At 45.3% G+C, this 19,643-nt stretch overlaps 1 long non-coding RNA gene across 1 annotated transcript; it reads right to left on the reverse strand.

Moving 5' to 3' along the window:
* Positions 1 to 6,926: 6,926 nt before the first annotated feature.
* On the reverse strand, positions 6,927 to 17,534 carry LOC120883092. Its single transcript, XR_005725665.1, has 3 exons — positions 17,522 to 17,534; positions 13,388 to 13,397; positions 6,927 to 7,083 (listed from the first exon to the last, which is right to left on the reverse strand). It is a non-coding gene; the product is annotated as an uncharacterized LOC120883092 (long non-coding RNA).
* Positions 17,535 to 19,643: the final 2,109 nt, after the last annotated feature.

Consider the following 19,643-nt stretch of genomic DNA (forward strand, 5'->3'; position numbering starts at 1 on the left):
TCCTGTGGAGAATGAATTGGAAACTGATGCTTTCATTTGGAGTGATATGTATGTGCAGAGGGTAATCCAAGGATGGGTGTGAGGACAAGAAGAAGGAAGGAGAAGAGGGCTGAGGGCAGAGTCATGGGACACGCTCTCATCTCAGAGATGGGAGAGGGAGAAGGAGGAACTGGGCACTTAGAGAGGGGGAAGAAATGAGAAGGTGCAGCCCTGAAGAAGACCAGAATTCTCCAGCTTCATCAGGAGAGGCGTTTGATAGTGTTGAAAAGTGGGCAGAATCACAGACATGAGGTCTGAAAACACATGGGTGGGTGTGGCTACAGGGGGCCATTGGGGCACAGCTACGGAGGTCAGTGAGGATGGAGGAAGTCAGGTTGCCAGGGGTTAGGTGAGTAGAAGGTGAGGAGGAGGGATCCTAAGAAACATGTTGGGACTTCTGTGGTGGTCCAGTGGCTAAGACTGAGCTCCTGATACAGAAGGCTAGGGTTCGATCCCTGGTCAAGGGACTAGATCTCACATGCTGCAATGAAGATCAAGGTTCCATGTGCTGCAATTAAGACTTGGTGCAGTTAAATAAATAAATATGAAAAAAAAAAGAAATTGATTGTGAAGGAGGAGAGGAGAGAGAGAGAGAGTCTATCCCTCATTTTGGATCTTGTACTAAGTTCTTTCCTAGAAGCTCTGGGAAGAAGCAGGAAGAGATACGCCAGAGATTGGCAAATTCTTGGTATCTGAGAGCCCAAGACCAGCAATATGAAGCAAGAGTCAGAGAGAAAAGGGCGAAGATTATATGTTCTAAAGTGTATTTTGCAAAACATTTGTCCACAGGATGTTCAACTGAGTCCCCTTCTCTCACAAAATGATGACTTTATTCCTCTGTGTCCCACAAGAAAGTCATCAGCACCCCCTGCCTCCTTCCTGAACCAGCAGGCCTGTGGGGCCAGCCTGCTGCTGCTTTGTGTTCCCATTTCTGGCTCACTGAGCTGCTGGTTTGGTCTGGGTGCTGGGCTGTGCCTTTCTATTTTCTTGACTTATATTTAGTCTCTCAGTGCTATATGTGTGGGCTTCCCAGGTTGCACTAGTGGCAAAGCACCCTCCTACGAATGCAGGAAACATAAGAGCCCTGGGTTCGATCCCTGGGCCAGGAAGATCCCTTGGAGGAGGGCACGGCAACCTACTTCAGTGTTCTTGTCTGGAGAATTCCCATGGACAGAGAAGCCTGGCGGGCTATAGTCCATGGGGTCACAAAGAGTAGGACACAACAGAAGCAACTTAGCACAGCACAACTGGATGTGTATGTGGTGCAGAAAGTGAAAAGGGCAAGTCTCTCAGTTGTGTCTGACTCTGCAACGCCATGGACTCCACAGTCCATGGAATACTCCAGGCCAGAATACTAGAGTGGATAGCCTTTCCCTTCTCCAGGGGATCTTCAGCCCAGGAACTGAACCGGGGTTTCCCTCATTGCAGGTGGATTCTTTACCAAATGGGCTATCAGGGAAGTCCATGTGGTGCAGAGGGATGTGTCAAAGAGCGAACCAGCCGTGCCATGTGGATCGCAAGTCCTGGGAAGAACTGTCTGCTTCAGGATGTCTCCGAGCTTCATGGGCTGTGGATCTCTGAGACAGGAATAACTCATGTATCTTGTATGTGCTCAGTCACTTCCGTTGTGTCCGACTCTGCGACCCCATGGACTGTAGCCTACCAAGCTTCTCTGTCCCTGGGATTCTCCAGGCAAGAGTACTGGAGTGGGTTGCCATGCCCTCCTCCAGGGGATCTCCCTGACCCAAGGATTGAAACTGTGTCTCTTACGTCTCTTGCATTGGCAGGCAGGTTCTTTACCGCTAGCCCACCTGGGAAGCCTGATAACTCATGCAGCGTTTCCCAAATTTGTGTGACCACTGTGCCGCTTCTGCCTCTTGTTCTGTGAGACGCACTTTGGGCGGCTTGTAAATAAGATGGTGAAAGTGACAGGAATGTACTTAAGAACAACTGTGTGAAGTATTTGGGTTGAGGGTCAGAGAAGCACTCTCCAGGTTGCTGCTCACGGCTGAGTGTGCAAGGAAAGATGGCCCCACTGAAGACAGAGAGGAATTGCAGCTCAAGGATGCCAGGAGGGCTGCCCAGGGAGGGATATCAGCCTAAGAAGGATCAGTGGTAAAGAATCTACCTGCCAGTGCAGGAGATACAGGAGACAGCTTCCATCCCTGGGTCGGGAAGATCCCCTGGGGGAGGAAAGGGCAACCCGCTCCAGTATTCTTGCCTGGAGAATCCCATGGACAGAGGAGCCTGGCGGGCTACAGTTCCTCGGGATCGCAAAGAGTCGGGCACAACTGAATGACTTAGCAAGCACACACACATGGATGTCCCCTGCGTGGTACAGAGCCAGGGCCCGAGAGAAGCCCAGCAGCATCTGCTGAGAGAATGAATAATAAATGCCTACATATTTCCAGATGCCTGCACAACTTGTGTTAGAGTTCTCTAACCTGCCATTCCTAGGCTCCAAACAACTGGCCTGCTTTCTCATTCTGAGTGTGCCTTTTCTATCTGGACTCTTGGTTTCCACTGACGCAAGAAGGGCTGAGAACATGAAGCCGACTCTATGTGATCGCTTTGAAAGCAGGTGCATGTCCCCCCTCTACCTGGGTGAGGTCACATTGCGAACCTCAAATGCACTTTGCAAAAACGGTCAGCTGGGAAGGAAGGGGCCATCTACTCTGCTCTCTGCAAACCACACACGCTGTCTGCCGCCTGGGATACTGACCAACACCCGGTGCCCAGGTGGAGGTGGTGCACATAGTACAGGAGCCCTGTGTGGCTCCACTGGTGAAAAGCAATCTCCTTCACGGGGCAGCAAAGCGTGTCAAGATGAATGCAGCATTCAGGCCGGTGCACGGAGCTGTTGATAGCGCTCTGTGAAAGCTCTTTGTTTCTCCCTGGCATGTGGATGCACAGGCTTTGATGTTAGAATTTTGGCTCATTAATAACTAATTTACATTTCCCAGACAGCAAATTGTGATCTGACACAAATTTATAAAAGAACTCCAAATGGTGAAACTCTCTTATACAATGAGTCCTTTGTGGGTCTTTTTTTTTTTTCTCTCTCTCTCTTCCTAACTTAAGGAGTTTGTGATTAAAATTTTAATGCGATCGTTGAAATCTCATGGGCTACTTAAAAATAAAACACCATCTTATTTCCTTCCTGTCAGAGATCATGACAACGGGCTGCTCCTCCGGGGGTGTTTCAAGTTGCTACAATTGCTTTTTCATCTGCTCTGAGCCTCAGAGAGAGTGGGATGTCTGCAGTGAACTAGAAGAAAGGCACAGGGTGGGGACTGGAAGTGATGGCAGGAGGCAGTGGCGCCCTGTTCCTCAGCTTCCGAGTGCCCTGGGCAGGTTACCGGGAGGCAGGTTTTCATAGCATAGTCTCACTGGCCTCCAAGGAGCTCACAGAGGTGAATCTCACAGCTCCAGGTGCCCCCACGGCTGAACAGGTCATTTTCAGAAACCACGGATGAGCTGATCAGAGCTCTCAAGATAAGACATTTATATTCAAAACAAATACATACTTGTTTTCTCTCGCCTACATCATCTTGGAGGACCAGATGCCTCATGGAAAACCTGGTGGTTTGAGGATGTTTTCCTCCAGGTTTCTTTGGGGGAAACGTGGAGGTCAAGGGAAGCTGGAAAAGAGCTCTTGGGAGGCAAATCTGGGTGCATCGTGGCTCCTTCCTCCCCCTCCCTCCAACTCATCTTTGCCAAAGCCTTTGCCATCCTAGTGTCGATGACTCATGGCTTAGTGGGGGAGGCAGGCAGGGTTTCTCTTCCGTGTTGGAAGGAGGAGTTGCCATGTGCAGTCAGTCACCTGGAAACACAGCTTCCCGGATCACAAAGCGAGGCCTGTGCTGAGGGAGGTGAAGAGATGGACCTGAGAAGTGGACCAGAGAGCCGGCCCTGGGCAGGGCAGCTGGGTGGGGCCAGGGGAACAGGACACTGAGGAGCTTGGTCGATTGCATCACTCCTGGCAAGAGGCTGGGTCTGCTGAGTTACTCTTTGCTGGGAGAAAGGGTTTGGGGAACAGCTGTGGGCTTGTTGTGTGGAATGGAAACATACCCAGCATGAAAAGATTTGGAAACTGGCACCTCTTGAGGTCAGATTTTAAATGGTCGCCCAGCATGAGCCAAATTGACTCCATGCAGCGAAGCAACGGGCCACCCTGGTTCCCTATATTATTTTAATAACAGAAAGAATGTATTAGGAATTCCAGGCAAGACCTCCCCACCTGGAGCCAGTCCCAGATTCTAAGTCCTCTGTTCAGGCCATTGCAAATGAGCCTTTGACAAAGAGGCTCTTTCTCTCTGCAGCCTCTTCTCTACCAACGAAGGAATCTGAGACTCTCCCTCCAAGTTTTGGTTGGAGGAAGCGAGAAACTTGAGAACCCCGTGCTGCTAGAGCAGAGTGGCTCCGTGGAGTGTTGCTGAGAAAATGGTGGGGCAGCTTGGTGGCGGGGTCGGGGGGTGGCTTTTGTTCAAATAACAAGGCCTGTCTTAGAAGGTGGCTCAAGGCCCTCCGGCCTTTCTCCGGCTTGGACATCAGGGCGTGTGGAACAGCGAGGGGACTGAAGCTGGTGGTTGCTTCTGTTAGAATCTCAGAACCAGCTCCCCGGGAGCATCACCACGTCTGGAGGTCCACCTGCTCCTCTGAAGTGTTGGGAGGATTCCCGGAGGCCATTCTGAGATGCACAAGGGGGGAAGGGAAGCGCGTGTGGGTCCTGACAGTGCTCAGGGTTGTTCTCAGCCCCTGGAACATCGCTGACATTTAAAGGAGAACGCTGCTGCCAGCCTTGCTAGTTTTGCCCTCTTGGATCACACAGAGTTCATGTAACTCTTTTTCTAAGTCACAGAGATCAGACTGGGTTTTCTGAGAAAGGATTCATTTCTGTACTGAGCCAGGCTTGCACGCGTACTCTGTAGCTTCAGTGTGTCTGACTCCTTGTGATCCCCCGGGCTGTAGCCCACCAGGCTCCTCTGTCCATGGGATTCTCTAGGCAAGAATACTGGAGTGGGTTGCCATTTCCTTCTCCAGGGGAATCTTCCCGATCCAGAGATCGAACCCAAGTCTCCTGTGTCTCCTGCAATGCAGGCAAATTCTTTATCACTGAGCCACCGGAGAAGCCCTTCTGAGTCCCCCCACTCCCCCAAAAAAAACACCTCCTCATTGCTGTAAACAGATGGCTTCTCCTGGCTGTGCTGTACTCGGCTTCTCTAACCTGTGGGAGATCCCTGGAGTCAGGTTAGGGTTGAAGCCTGGTCCTACCACTCGTCACCAGTGAGCTTGGATTTGATACTTAATCTTCCTGAGCTATGATTTCCTCATCTGTACAAAGCAGATGATAATAGTGGTTAAGCGACTTCAAGCACGGTTTTTAGCTCCTAGCCTGGCACACAGTAAGTGCTCGAAGTAAGTGTTGGTCTGTTCCAAAGGCCTGGGAGTGGCCTCCTGTGACGTGAGGAAACAGGGTCACCATAGGCTGCTCCCTCAATGGCCGTTTCCAAGGAGATGTCACCAGTGCTATGGTGTTCAGATTTCTGAGCGATTAGGGATCCCTCCTGGGCTCAGACGGGCTTCCCAGGTGGTGCAGTGGTAAAGAAGCTGCTTGCCAATGCAGGAGACACAAGTGACATTGTTTCCTTCCCCGGGTCAGGAAGACTCCCTGGAGGAGGAAATGGCGACACACTCCAGTATTTATGCCTGGAGAATCGCATGGACAGAGGAGCCTGGCGAGCTATAGTCCTTGGGGTGGCAAAGAGTCGGACTTGACTGAGCAACTGAGCACTTGGGCTCAGACACCAAGAGTGAGGGGCTCTTTCTGCCCAAAGCATTTATAGCAAACCCCTTGGTCTTTGATCTCACAGGGCTAACCCATTCTCCTGAGCAAATCTGACTGTGGAGGATAAACGCCTGCAAAGGAAGGGCATTGTGTGTGTGTTGTGCAGTATCTTCTCCTAGGCAGTGTTTGCCATGTTGTGGCGCTGGGCAAATAAGAAATGCAGAGGCAGAGAGCTGAAGCCTGGGGGCCTGTTCCCAGGGCAGACTGCAGCTCACCCTCCGCCAGTCACCTTGGAGGGAGGCAGATCAGCTGAGGCTGACTTGATTCTCAGCGACCTTGCTTTGGGCCATCACACGGACACAAGCCAAGATCACTGTGTAGTTACATAAGGAAGCAGATGCCCTGGCACAGAAACTTTTCAAGATGTAGAGAAATAAGAAATGGGTCGGAGAGAGAACTCTATCTTGGCTATGCCGTGTGAGGGTTTTCACCAGTTTCTTAGGGAGAAGAAATTTAGGATTGAGTTCCATTACCTAAGAATATCTAATAAAGAAAGAAAGAAAGTGAAGTCTCTCAGTCATGTCCGACTCTTTGCAACCCCATACAAAGCCCACCAGGCTCCTCCCTCCATGGAATTTTTCAGGCAAGAATACTGGAGTGGATTGCCATTTCCTCCTCCAGGGGATCTTCCTGACCCAGGGATCAAACCCAGGTCTCCTGCATTGCAGGCAGATGCTTTACCATCTGAGCCACCAGGGAAGCACAAGAATATCTAATAAAATAGTACACAATTCTCATTACAGAGCACAAGCCAGTTACTCCTTATTACGTCTTATTGTCAATTTCATAAAGTCTTCAGTTAAAGGCTCCTTTCAGGTACTGATCATCAGAACCCACAGTCTGAGGCTCAGAATAATCAAAAGCAGACCTGTTACAAAATGTAATCCTCTTTGGGTGTGATGCACAGTAAAGAGGCATGGATCAGCCCTCAGTAATAATAACCGTGTGTTGTATTTTGGTAATCCATACTTACATTTTGGCTTTCGTTTGTTTTTTTCTTTTTAAAGATTTTTTTTTGATGTGGACCATTTACAAAGTCTTTATTGAATCTGTTACAGTACTGTTTCTGTTTTATGTCTTGGTGTTTTTCTGGCCACGAGGCATGTGGGATCTTAGCTTGCCCAACCAGGGGTCACACCTTCACACCCCTTGCATTGGAAGGTGAAGTCTTAACCACTGGACCGCCAGGAAAGTCCCTCTGCTTTTGTCTTATCCTGATGTCATTCACAAGAGGTTAGCACAACAGGTGGGGTGTCAAGTACGATCCTGATCTTACAGCTGAGGAATTCAGGTTCAAGTTTGCCGTCTCTGTGAACAGGTAGATTCATGGCTTAGCTGGAATAAACACAGCTTCCCCAAATGCAGGGCTCTTTGTCAGCATTCTACCAGATCATGGTTTCAGACTGCTGACCTTGCCCCTTCAGTCATGTCAGGGGCCAATCTCTGTCTTCTAGGAGGGAGAGGGGTCTGGTGGGATGGGGATTAGCTATTGTAAGGAATGATCCAGGGTTGTGGTGGTATTAATAACAACCGGTGTGCATCAGACGAGGACGGAAGGAAGGATTTTTAAACCGACCATGCATACTTGACTTTTGCTTAACCGTCTACCTTAGCCTCTAGAAGAACTTGGACCACAGGGGCAGGTTTTGGAATGGTGTCTGAATAGCAGGAGCAGCAGCCAGGCCTTGTCCAGTCTGTTTGCACAGCCAGATCCAAGGAATTGGGGAGCATGATGACGGCAGACGCCCTGGGTGATGACTGCAGCCGTCACATTCCTTGACTTTCAGCAAATGACAAGCCTGTCCAGACAGAGAGGTGACTCGCTGTCTTGGCCATTTCGTTGGTCCTGGAAGGGCTTGGCTATCTGAGAATCAGCACAAAGCTGTGGGTGACGGCCTCTTCCAGCAGCTCTGGCAGGTGTCGTGGGTCAGCTGAGAGTTCAGGATGCAGGTCTTGTGGCTTCCAAGATGCCTACGGTCGGTTTCAGCCTGGATCGGATGGAGCTGGGCGGGGAATTCCTGCGTGAGCTCTTTGTGAACAGCGCATGAGTGGATTGAGGTGAGATGGGGCAAGCCAAGATCTTACCTCACCGTACAGACTGCTGTCTCATGGTGACAGGAAGACGTTTTAAATCACATGCAGATGCCTCCACTTTGGCACACGGTAGGCATTTGGATCTCCTGTTGCTATCAATCTTCCACCGCCTTGGGGTGAGGGCTACATAAGGAGCCAGCCTGGTTCTTTGCCCAGCACCTGGGGGAAGCTGAGGCCAGTGGGCTGCTGGTTTCCGTGTTGTCATCCAACCCATCTGTGACTTTGCCCAGGCTCCCTCACAACTGCCCACCTGCTTTTTCCCTCCTCCTTTCTTTCCTTGATGTGAAATGCAGATGATGAATGGTTACGTCACTCTTTGGTTTAGTAGCTTTGAAACAGATCTACTTAGATGTTAAATAAATGTAGCTGTTTATTATCTGAAGTGGATTTGGCCTGTAAGATGAGCAAAAGTTTTGTATTAGTTTTTAATATTGAGGGTACTTAAGGACTTCCCTGGTGGCACAGTGGATAAGAAGCCACCTGCCAATGCAGGAGACACAGGTTTGATCCCTGGTCTGGGAAGATTCCACAGGCCATGGGCAACTAAACCTTGGGTGCCACAGCTGCTGAGCCTGCACTCCAGGGCCCATGAACCACAGCAGATGCGCCCGCGTGCTGCAACTGCTGAAGCCCGTGCCCTGCAACAAAGACCCAGGGCAACCAAAAAGCAAACAATTAAATTAAAAAATTTAAAAATAATGAGGGTACTTGCCTAAATCCTGGAGGCCTTCACCATGGGCTCTGGGATCCCCCTTTTCACTTTCTGGTGAGTCGTAGCTTAGGAGTATGAACTGAGAGGTTATAGTGATAAAGGCTCCCCTGTGGGCTTGGAAAGGCTGCTTTCTTGGTGCACATATCACGATATTTTGTTTTTGAGACCAGTTTCCTGGGAAATTTGGATTTTGTTTATAGAAATTTCTGGGAAGCTGTACTTCTCCTGCAATCATTCTGATTTTTTTGATTTCTATACAGTGAAGAACAGGTTGGAGTAATAGAAAAATGCTTAGCTAGGAGCCACGAGCCCCTTTAGTTGGAGGATGACATGATGTAGAAGAGAAGGCATGAGCTTTGGAGTCAGACATACCAGGGGACAAATCTTGGCCCTCCAACTATGGGACTGGGTAAACTTTGGTTTTCTTGTCTTTCAAATGAGCCTGTTGAGTGCTGCCTCCTAAGGTGGTTGTGAGGATTAAATGAAGTAATATCCATGCTGATGTTTTCCTGCCTAGATTCTCTAGCATCTCTAGTCCAGACCAGTCTACTGAATTTCACACCCCTAGTCCTACCTGGATTCTCAGCAGTACTGTGTACCCAGCGCATCCTAGTCCGTGCTCATCCTCTCTCTCCCTCACCTTCCAGACCAAACTGCCCACTTCCTCCTGAATTTTTCATTTCAGTGAAGGGTCTCATCATTCTCCATCGTCCACTCCAGACACCTGGAGTCCCCCTCAAGTCTTCTCTCTGCCTCCATCCGGAAAATTCCTTCCGTCACCCAACCTTGATCCTGTTGCTTCTTTTATTTTGTTGTGTATTCTCTCTACCCAAGGCCACTCTCACTCCAGCTCCTTGTCATAGTTCACCTGGGTTTCTGTGGCACCTACCACCAGAGGGAGTGACCAGCTGTCACACACCCATTTAAAAGCTTCCTTGTTTCTTCATGAAGTTCAAGGGTGAGTCCAGTTTTCCTGACCTGGGAAAACAAGCCCTCTGTGAGCTGTGTGCCTCATTCTACAGCTCCACCACTCACCACTTCTGTGTTCTCACCCTCAGCGGACGCTAAGCTGGAGTACTTTATGTCCTGCAGGAGCGCCAAGCTCTCGCTGACTCTCCTCCAGGATTATCTCTTCTCTCTGCCTGAAATGCTTTTGCACTCCCAGTGTGCCAGGTGAACCCTTAACCCCCCTTCCAGGGTCAGTTTGAACATTGCCTTCTCTTGGACCAGGCTGAGTTAGAGTCCCCATTTCTGTACCATGACCAGTTCATCTATTTATGTATGTATGGTCCATGGTTTTTCTGGTCTGCCTTACCTTGAGAGCAGGGACTCTTCCTGCCCAGCTTGGCACCATCAGCTCCTGTATGAGGCTAAGCATTGGTGGACTTTAAGTGCTTATTTAGGAATTGAAGGACATTGAAAGTGACTAGTGCAGAGCCTGGCTTATGGGAGGAACTCAGTAAAAAGATCTTCCTGATTTTGCCACTAAATAGCTGGTCGATTTGGGTGAAGCTTATTACCTCTCTGGGTCTTAAGTTTTTCATGAGAAAAAAATTCATAGATAATTTTATATATACATAAAATTTATACAGGCAGAACTTGGAGACATTGTGGGTTCAGTTTCAGACCACAGCAATGAAGTGAATATCAAAACAAAGTAAGTCACATGAATTTTGGTTTCCTGGTGAATATAAAACTTCTGCTTATACGATACTGCACTGTATTAAGTGCACAATGGCATTATGTCTAAACACCATGTGCATACTGTCATTAAAAAAATCCCCTATTGCTAAAAAGTGTCATCTGAGTTCAGTGAGTTGTGATCTTTTTACAAGAAATATCAGAGATCACTGATCACAGATCACCATAACAAATATAATCATAATGAAAACACTTGCAATATAGTGAGAAGTACTGAAATGTGACCCAGAGACATGAAGTGAGCAAATGATCTTGGAAACACGGTGCCGATAGACTTGCTCAATGCGGGGTTACCACAAACCTTCCATTTGTTAAAAAATAAAAAGCACAATATCTGCCAAGTGCAATAAAATGAGGTTTGCCTGTAGTAGTAAGAAATAAATGGGAAGCAATTTATAACACAATTTCTCGTGTCCCATATAACTACAGTAAATAATATAATGAAGGGGTCAGATGCTTGCACTTATAAAGAAGACTCTTGAGAGTCCCTTGGATGCAAGGAGATCAAATCAGTCCATCCTAAAGGAAATCAACCCTGAATATTCATTAGAAGGACTGATGCTGAAGCTGAAGCTCCAATACTTTGGCCATCTGATGCGAAGAACTGACTCCTTGGAAAAGACCCTGATGCTAGGAAAGATTGAAGGCAGGAGGAGAAGGGGACGACAGAGGATGAGATGATTGGATGGCATCATCAACTCAGTGGATGAGTTTGTGGAAACTCTGGGAAGTGCTGGACAGAGAAGCCTGGCGTGCTACAATCCATGGGGTTGCAAAGAGTCGGACATGACTGAGCGACTGAACAACAACAACAATAAAGAATAAATCTGGTTTCCAGAGCAATAAGGCTAAATTGTGTTTTTCTTTAAATTCCTTATTTGGAATACAGGCTAAATAAAAAGTATTTAAAAGTTAAAGTGGAATCCTTTGAGGGGGCTAGCTGAAAACTCAGATGGATCAAGATACTTTTGTACTGGTGACTGACACAATATCTAATACCGCAAGTGGCAATGCTGTTGATGACACAGTCTTCTAAATAAACATCCAGAATGGTAGATGGCTCTTGGTAAAGTTCTAAGTAAACATCACAATGTCTGTTGAGTTTTCAATGTACTTACATTCTTGGAAAATTCAGTGTGTACCAAAATAATGCAAAAAAAAGAGTGTTTTTATGTACAGTGGAGTGAGACATTAGGCTTGGTTCCTTATAGATAGGGGTTTCACCTGTGGGAGCATCAAGTGGAGAGTTAGAAAGTCACGTAGGAGACAGCACAGTCCTCCGTGGTGTGGGGTAACCTCCTCACTGCAGGTTGTTCAGAATTTCTGGCCCTCACATGTTATAGGGTGGGAGTGCCCACTGCATCCATGAGACACAAAGAAGTACCCACACACCCAGATTTCTAAAATAGCTTCGAAGTGTCAAGTAGGGAAGTAGATAAGCCGCACAGCACTGGACAGCGGTGGTGAAACCCTCCGCATCTGCATACCCCTTCTCAATGTGTTTCGTTTGTCTAAAGATCATTATTGCAAAGTGAATTTAATTCCTATAAGCAAGGATTTGCAGCGTTGGGAGAAAATGACTAACTTTGAGTTACAAAGGAACTAGAAAGGACTTTCTCGAGACTCCTGCATATCTTGAATCCCCCTATCCTGGTTTCCCTGCTGTCGCCTGTAGTATGTAATTGGACACTTTATAATTTGCCGCATTTATTTGCTGGCTTCACACACTCCTCTTCTTGGGGACTGGTGTCCTATTATCTGTCAATGACGCCAAGCTTACCACGATGCTAGGACTGTAAAAAGTGCTCCACGTGCTTCATAAAGAAGTCGGATTAAATAGATGAATATGGTTGTCATTTGGTTGCTTAGAGCAGAGCTCAGCCAACTTTCTCCATAAAGGCCCAGAGAGGAAGTATTTTTGACTTGTGGGCCTGGTGACAACAAATCAGCTCCACTGTAGTGGTGGAAAAGCAGCTATAGGCACCGCGTAGTTGAGTGAGGGCCACTGTATACCAATAAAACTTTATTTACAAAAATTGACGGGGCCAGCAGGATGTTTCCTGACCTCTGGCTTATACTATGGTGCCAATGAGGCCATTATCAAGACTCACTTTGGGTCTTCATTGGTCAGTTTAATTGTAGTACTAAAATTTCTAACCCTGGCCAATAGTCTTAAAGGTGCATTGTCCCTGAGGGAGAACTGACCAAAGCGGAAGGACAGAACGTGCATCCACACAGCTTGTGGATCATATAATTCAGAACTGCCACTCACACTGCCTTCTTTAAGAGCACAGTCTTTCTAGGGCAGCTGAGTCCTGTTGTCTTCCCATCAATAGGGATGAGCATAGCCATTTATTTGAGTATCTGCCATGTGCCAGGTATTTTATATGTTGTCCATTATTTCATTAAGGACAATCATCCTCAGAGGCATGAGTGTTATCATTTCTGCTTTTCAAACGAAGAGACTGAGTCACAGGAAGTTAAATAATTTACTCAAGGTCACAGATGGGACATAGTGAATTCTATGTTGGCCTTTCCAACACCAAAGTTTGTTTTCTTTCCACTCCACCATCACAGAGTTATTATTTTAATAACTGTGATGCTGGTGTATGAAAAACCAAACAGAATGTAATGTTCCTGGTGAGGCAGGCTGATGCAGCAAGTTAGTATTTATGGTCTTCCAGTCTTAGCTGAATTTCTGCTGTCGACTTTGTTAATTATGACAGTTCTTCTTTTATAGTCATTAGAGCCTGTCACTGAATTACGATCTTACGTCGTCAAGTATATTTAAATCACAGAGATTTAACTTTGGAAAGAATCACTCCTAGACATACAGGTATTTTTACACAGTAGTCATTGTAATACAACTGTAGTCTCACTTAAACTAATGGGAAATTTAAATGGGGCGAACATAATAATGATTCTCATTTTCCCTCTGCAGTGTTTGTCTCTGTTGTGGTAAACCAATGTAAGCCTCACTGGAGTTTTAAAACCTGGTCATCTCTTTTCTGTACTTGTAGCCATCCTCAGGGTAAAGATACAGTTATGAGAAGTTAAAGAAGATTCTATAATTCAAAATCCCCTTATATCTAGATTGTATTACTAAGACTGGAAGGAAGTGAAAATTGGGGCAAAGAAAACATATTTATCTTCAGAGTTTTAAGCATGAGTTTCCTAAGACTGGTTAATTGTACTTGCCATTTGTTCTGTCTTCTTGCCAAACCATGGTGTCAATCTAGATCCATCTTTCTTTCTATCTTGCTTTTTTTTTGCTTCTTTCCTTTTTTCCCCCCTTTTCTTCCCTCCTCCACTCCCTCTCTTTATCTGGTTATGTATGTCTATGTCTGTTCATCCATCCATCTATTTCTAGATATCAGTCTAGCCTCCACGGTTTTAAAAAAACTTTCATTTGTCTATGTTGTGTCATGCGCCATCTTGTGTTGTGGCTCGTGGACTCCCTAGTTGTGGTGCTTAGGATTCATTGTTTAGTGGTATATGTGGGATCTTAATTCCCAGCCAGGGACTGAACCTGTGTCCCCTGCATTGCATGGTGGATTCTTAACCACTGGACCACCGGGGAAGTCCCAAACCTTCAGTTTTTAATTGTAATCTATAGGCTGAGTTCTCCCATGGTGCCACCGACTCTGTCATACCTGTATTGTGCTTTTCTCACTAATCTTCAGTTTATACCTGCTTCTCTAAATAGTCACAGTTATTGTCCCATGCAAAAGAACAAAAGTATGCAGATGTCTTGTCTATCATAGTTGTGTCCGCTGTTTGCTTATTCCAGCATTACCATCACAAAGATTCTGTTTTGTGAGATGGAAGAGCCCAGGAAGTGCATGAAATGAATTCCATTAAACTTGGTGCCTTTTGTAGTGATTTTCCAAAAGACTGGGTTAAAAATCAACAACAACAACAACAACAGAAAGCACACCCCAGTGACCAGCCAGAGAAGTCTGTAAATCCCAAAGATCACCACCTTTTGCTCAGGCAGAATACATACTAGTGCATCATACTTTGAACATGTGAAAACCAAGACCTGCTGTGAGATGCTTCAGTTTTGGACCAAAAGGCTTCAAAGGCTTCCCGGTCTCTAAATGAGGCTTTGAAGTAAAGCACTGGGGAGGGGGGATCGAGGAGAGATGGGAGCGAGCTCACCCCTCTGCGAGGCCACTGTGTTATTTCAGGCTTTTGATTTCCAGCTGCAAAGCAAACAAGACCCCCCAGTGCTCTGACTTACCCCAGGTTATCTTTATGGACAGAAGGGGCTAAATTTCCAACTAGGCCAAAGATAGAGCTCATCGGTCCAGTTTATTTATGTATCCAGACATCTGCAAACTTGTCCTTATTTTGATTTCGTTATCATCACAACACCCTTTGACGTGGCATTTGGTGTTGTGAAAATGAAAGCTTAATGATATGCGTTCATTTGAAAATATGCTGTGGTGGAAACCAGTGATAGGCAAAGCATTGACTGGCAAAGCCAACTGCAAGCTTCTTTCTCCTTTCTGCCTCCCCAGGTAGAGAGGGAGCCACACATTCACTTTCCCAACTGCACTTGCAGCTAGGGTGGACACGGAACCCAGTCTTAGCCAATGAGATGTTCGTCCTACTGGCTTTTGGGAACCCTTTCTGTTTTCTCTGGTAAAGGGGACATTTGGGCTGGTGCCCTCTTTTCTTTTTCTTTTTTTTTCCCTTTATTATATGCAGATAAGCTGCCTGGAGCTTCTGCAACCATTTTGTGACCAGTGATCATTATGAAGATGAAAAGTCAATGTGCTAAGGGTACTAGAGATGGTGGCAGGAAAAGACTGAACATTAGGTCCTTGATAGTTTCATTGAGTAGCCAAACCAGCATTAGTTGTAACCAGTTTTTGGACTCCTTTGTTCTGTGAGATAAATGAGTCCTTGTTTGTTTTAGCCACCATTTGTTGGGGACTCTGTTATTTGAAGCTGAAGGCCTTCTTAACTCATACAGATAAAGTATAATAGTCAATCAACGGTAATCAGGAGAGTTATTTCTGACTTTTACTTTTAGCTATGAGACCCAGTTTCAGATGCACACCCACCAGTCTTCTACTAATTAAGGAACATATCTATGGAATAGTGAGTCTGGCTTCACAGATCTGACTTGGTGCTCCTTGTGGGCTGGTTAGTGCATTATCAAATAATTAAGGATGCCACGAAGATACGCACAAACACAGCATTTTCATTGAATACCTTCTCACTCATTTCCTCAGGTTAATTTATTTGATAATAAAACATGTTCTTTTCTTCTCAGGGCTCCCAAGAATACGTTTCCTGTTGGAAAAACATTAAGTTATAAAACCCCTAAGTTCTAAGAACTTTTAATGGGAAGTACTTGGTAACACTGATACCAACCACTGAAAATACATAGTAATCCATACAGACAAGAAGAAATTCTGAGTGATTAAAGTCCATAAACCTGCATGCTTGACCCTCAGCCAACAATATGTTGCTGTTTTTCTGAACCAGACATGTGATTTCTGAGGTATAGTGCTTTTTTGTGTTCAGCCTTCATGGTTTCCTGAGAATCTAGAGGAAATGCCAAGCTTAAAGGAAGCAAGAACCTCTTCTCCTCCATATTTTCTTGGTCTGGGCAACAATCACTGTTTGTCTCGCTCCCTCTAAGGAAAGTAAGTCACCAAATCCATTTTCTATTTTGCCAGAGGGAAGAGGATTTTATTACTTTCGTTTGGTGTTCCCAGAGAGTAATTCAATGTAATCTACAAGGCAAGTTTAGGAACTAGTCTGGGGGTCTAACTCAAGCTTCTCTGTTTATATAACTTACATTTTGAAGAACTGCAGACCCAATTTACAGATAAAGTAATTCCTTTTAATAAGAATGAAGTACAATAGGAATGAAATACGTACCTGGAGAACTATGTACTGCTTAGATGTCATCCTAAAATGAGAATGTCTGAGTAGCTGGAATTTAGAAAGTGTTTCACTGGTATCATCATCTAGTTTCTAGAATGTGCCTCCTTCCATGATCCATAGTCTATTAACACATCCATTATGCAAACGTGAGGCAGTTTGTAGTGAGGTGGATGGACCTAGAGCCTGTTATACAGAGTGAAGTAAGTCAGAAAGAAAAAAAAAACACCAAATATCGTATATTAATGCATGTATATGGAATCTAGAAAATGGTACTGATGACCCTGTTTGCAGGACAGGAACAGAGACGCAGGTGTTGAGAACAGACTGGGAGAGGAGCATTGACGTGTATACACTGCTATGTGTGAAACAGACAGCTGTTGGGAAGCCGCTGTATACCACAGGAAGCTCTGCCAGGCGCTCTGTGATGACTAGAGGGGTGGGATGGGATGACAGAGAGAGGGAGGGAGGTTCAAGAGGGAGGGGACATATGTTTACTTATGGTTGTATGGCAGAAATCACTGCAACCCTGTAAAGCAATTATCTTCCAATTGAAAAGGAAATTAAGAACCGCCAGCCCCCCTACCCTCCCCCCGCCCTCCTGCCCCAAACATCCATTCTAGAACTTTTTACTGCACTAGAGATTTCTTTCTTTCTTCTTCTTCTTTTTTTTTTGTCACCAAGGGTTTCTACACGTACCTACTTCCTCTTCTAGGTTGTGAATTCCTAGAGGGCCCTGGCAGAGTTTGGTTTATCTTTGTGTTCCCCCACATTTCCTAGTGTAAGATTTCATACTCATATGACAGCTGATAAATGTTTGTTGAATTTTATCTGTGCAGTTGTAGCCTTGTAATCTCTTGATCACATGGGCGGCTGACCTCTGAGTCACCCACTCAGATGATTCTTAGCTAGGCTTCCGAGATTGTCCTAAAGATCAATTGGTTAGTATCACCAAGCTCTGATTCTTTGGTGTTATATAATTATGCGCAATTAAGCTAAAAATAAGCAGCATATTTAAATAACCCAAACAGAATTAAGGCAAATGGGTGATTCACACAAATGGCTTCATTCCTCTTTTCTTGGTGGATAAAATTGAGTGTATCATCAAACAGGTTGAATCTTTTCCAAGACTGACTGGCTTCACTTAAGGCAAGCACACTTACAGGAAACATGGATTGATGTGAAAATAAAATTCAGTTCAGTTCAGTCGCTCAGTCATGTCCAACTCTTTGCAACCCCGTGAAACTCGGCACACCAGGCCTCCCTGTCCATCACCAACTCCTGGAGTCCACCCACACCCATGTCCATTGAGTCGGTGATACCATCCAGCCATCTCATCCTCTGTCATCCCCTTCTCCTCCTGCCCTCAATCTTTCCCAGCAGCAGGGTCTTTTCAAATGAGTCAGCTCTTCACATCAGGTGGCCAAAGTACTGGAGTTTCAGCTTCAACATCAGTCCTTCCAATGAACACCCAGGACTGATCTCCTTTAGGATGGACTGGTAGGATCTCCTTGCAGTCCAAGGGACTCTCAAGAGTCTTCTCCAACACCACAGTTCAAAAGCATCAATTCTTCGGTGTTCAGCTTTCTTCACAGTCCAACTCTCACATCCATACGTGACTACTGGAAAAACCATAGACTTGACTAGACGGACCTTTGTTGACAAAGTAATGTCTCTGCTTTTTAATATGCTATCTAGGTTGGTCATAACTTTCCTTCCAAGGAGTAAGCATCTTTTAATTTCATGGCTGCAGTCACCATCTGCAGTGATTTTGGAGCCCAGAAAAATAAACTCTGACACTGTTTCCCCATCTATTTCCCATGAAGTGATGGGACCGGATGCCATGATCTTTGTTTTCTGAATGTTGAGCTTTAAGCCGACTTTGTCACTCTCCTCTTTCACTTTCATCAAGAGGTTTTTTTTAAGCTCCCCTTCACTTTCTGCCATAAGGGTGGTGTCATCTGCATATCTGAGGTTATTGATATTTCTCCTGGAAATCTTGATTCCAGCTTGTGCTTCTTCCAGCCTAGCGTTTCTCATGATGTACCCTGCATAGAAGTTAAATAAGCAGGGTGACAATATACAGCCTTGACGTACTCCTTTTCCTATTTGGAACCAATCTGTTGTTCCATGTCCAGTTCTACCTGTTGCTTCCTGACCTACATACAGGTTCTCAAGAGGCAGGTCAGGTGGTCTGGTATTCCCATCTCTTTCAGAATTTTCCACCGTTTATTGTGATCCACACAGTCAAAGGCTTTGGCATAGTCAATAAAGCAGAAATAGATGTTTTTCTGGAACTCTCTTGCTTTTTCCATGATCCAGCAGATAGATGTTGGCAATTTGATCTTTGGTTCTTCTGCCAGAGATCATGGGTCATACACATCAGGTATGACCTAGGTCAAATCCCTTATGACTATACAGTGGAAGTGAAAAATAGATTTAAGGGACTAGATCTGATAGAGTGCCTGATGAACTATGAAGAGAAGTTCATGACATTGTACAGGAGATAGGAATCAAGACCATCCCCAAGAAAAAGAAATGCAAAAAAGCAAAATGGCTGTCTGAGGAGGCCTTACAAATAGCTGAGAAAAAAAGGGAATTGAAAAGCAAAGGAGAAAAAGAAAGATACACCCATTTAAATGCAGAATTCCAAACAATAGCAAGGAGAGATAAGAAAGCCTTCCTCAGCAATCAATGCAAAGAAATAGAGGAAAACAATAGAGTGGGAAAGACTAAAGATCTCTTCAAGAAAATTAGAGGTACCAAGGGAAGATTTCATGGAAAGATGGGCCCAATAAAGAAAATAAAATTAGTAGGGCATTCATTTTTTTTCCTCTTTTCAATTTGTCTGCAAATTACATTCTTTTAAATAGTAAATTTAAAGTCTAACTCCATTTTAATTTTATTCATCTAATTAAAAATTTTTTAAAATTTGTTTTGCCATGCGGCACAGTGTGCAGGATCTTAGTTCAGACCAGGAATCAAACCTGTAAGGGAGCATGGAGTCTTAACCACTACACTACCAGGGAAGACCCCTGACTCAATTTTTAAAAATCAACTGAAAAGAAAAAAAAAAGAGAAAAGTCCCAAAGTGGCCTTTTCTGGGGAGGAGAAATGGTAGCCTAGAAGCTAAAGATAGGAGGGAGACATTCTCCCTGAAATCCCTTTGTTAACATCTATCGAAAGATAAAGACAAATAAATTTCAATACAAACAAAACGGAAGGACTTGTGCCACCTGATTCTAAGATTTACTAAAATGACCTCATTTTAACTTGATTACATTTGTGAAGACCCTGTTGTCAAAGAAAGTCACGTTCACAACAATCCAGCATTTGGACTTTGACATC

This window comes from Oryx dammah, unplaced genomic scaffold (genome assembly GCF_014754425.2).
Source record: "Oryx dammah isolate SB20612 unplaced genomic scaffold, SCBI_Odam_1.1 HiC_scaffold_24, whole genome shotgun sequence".
Taxonomy (NCBI): Eukaryota; Metazoa; Chordata; class Mammalia; order Artiodactyla; family Bovidae; genus Oryx; species Oryx dammah.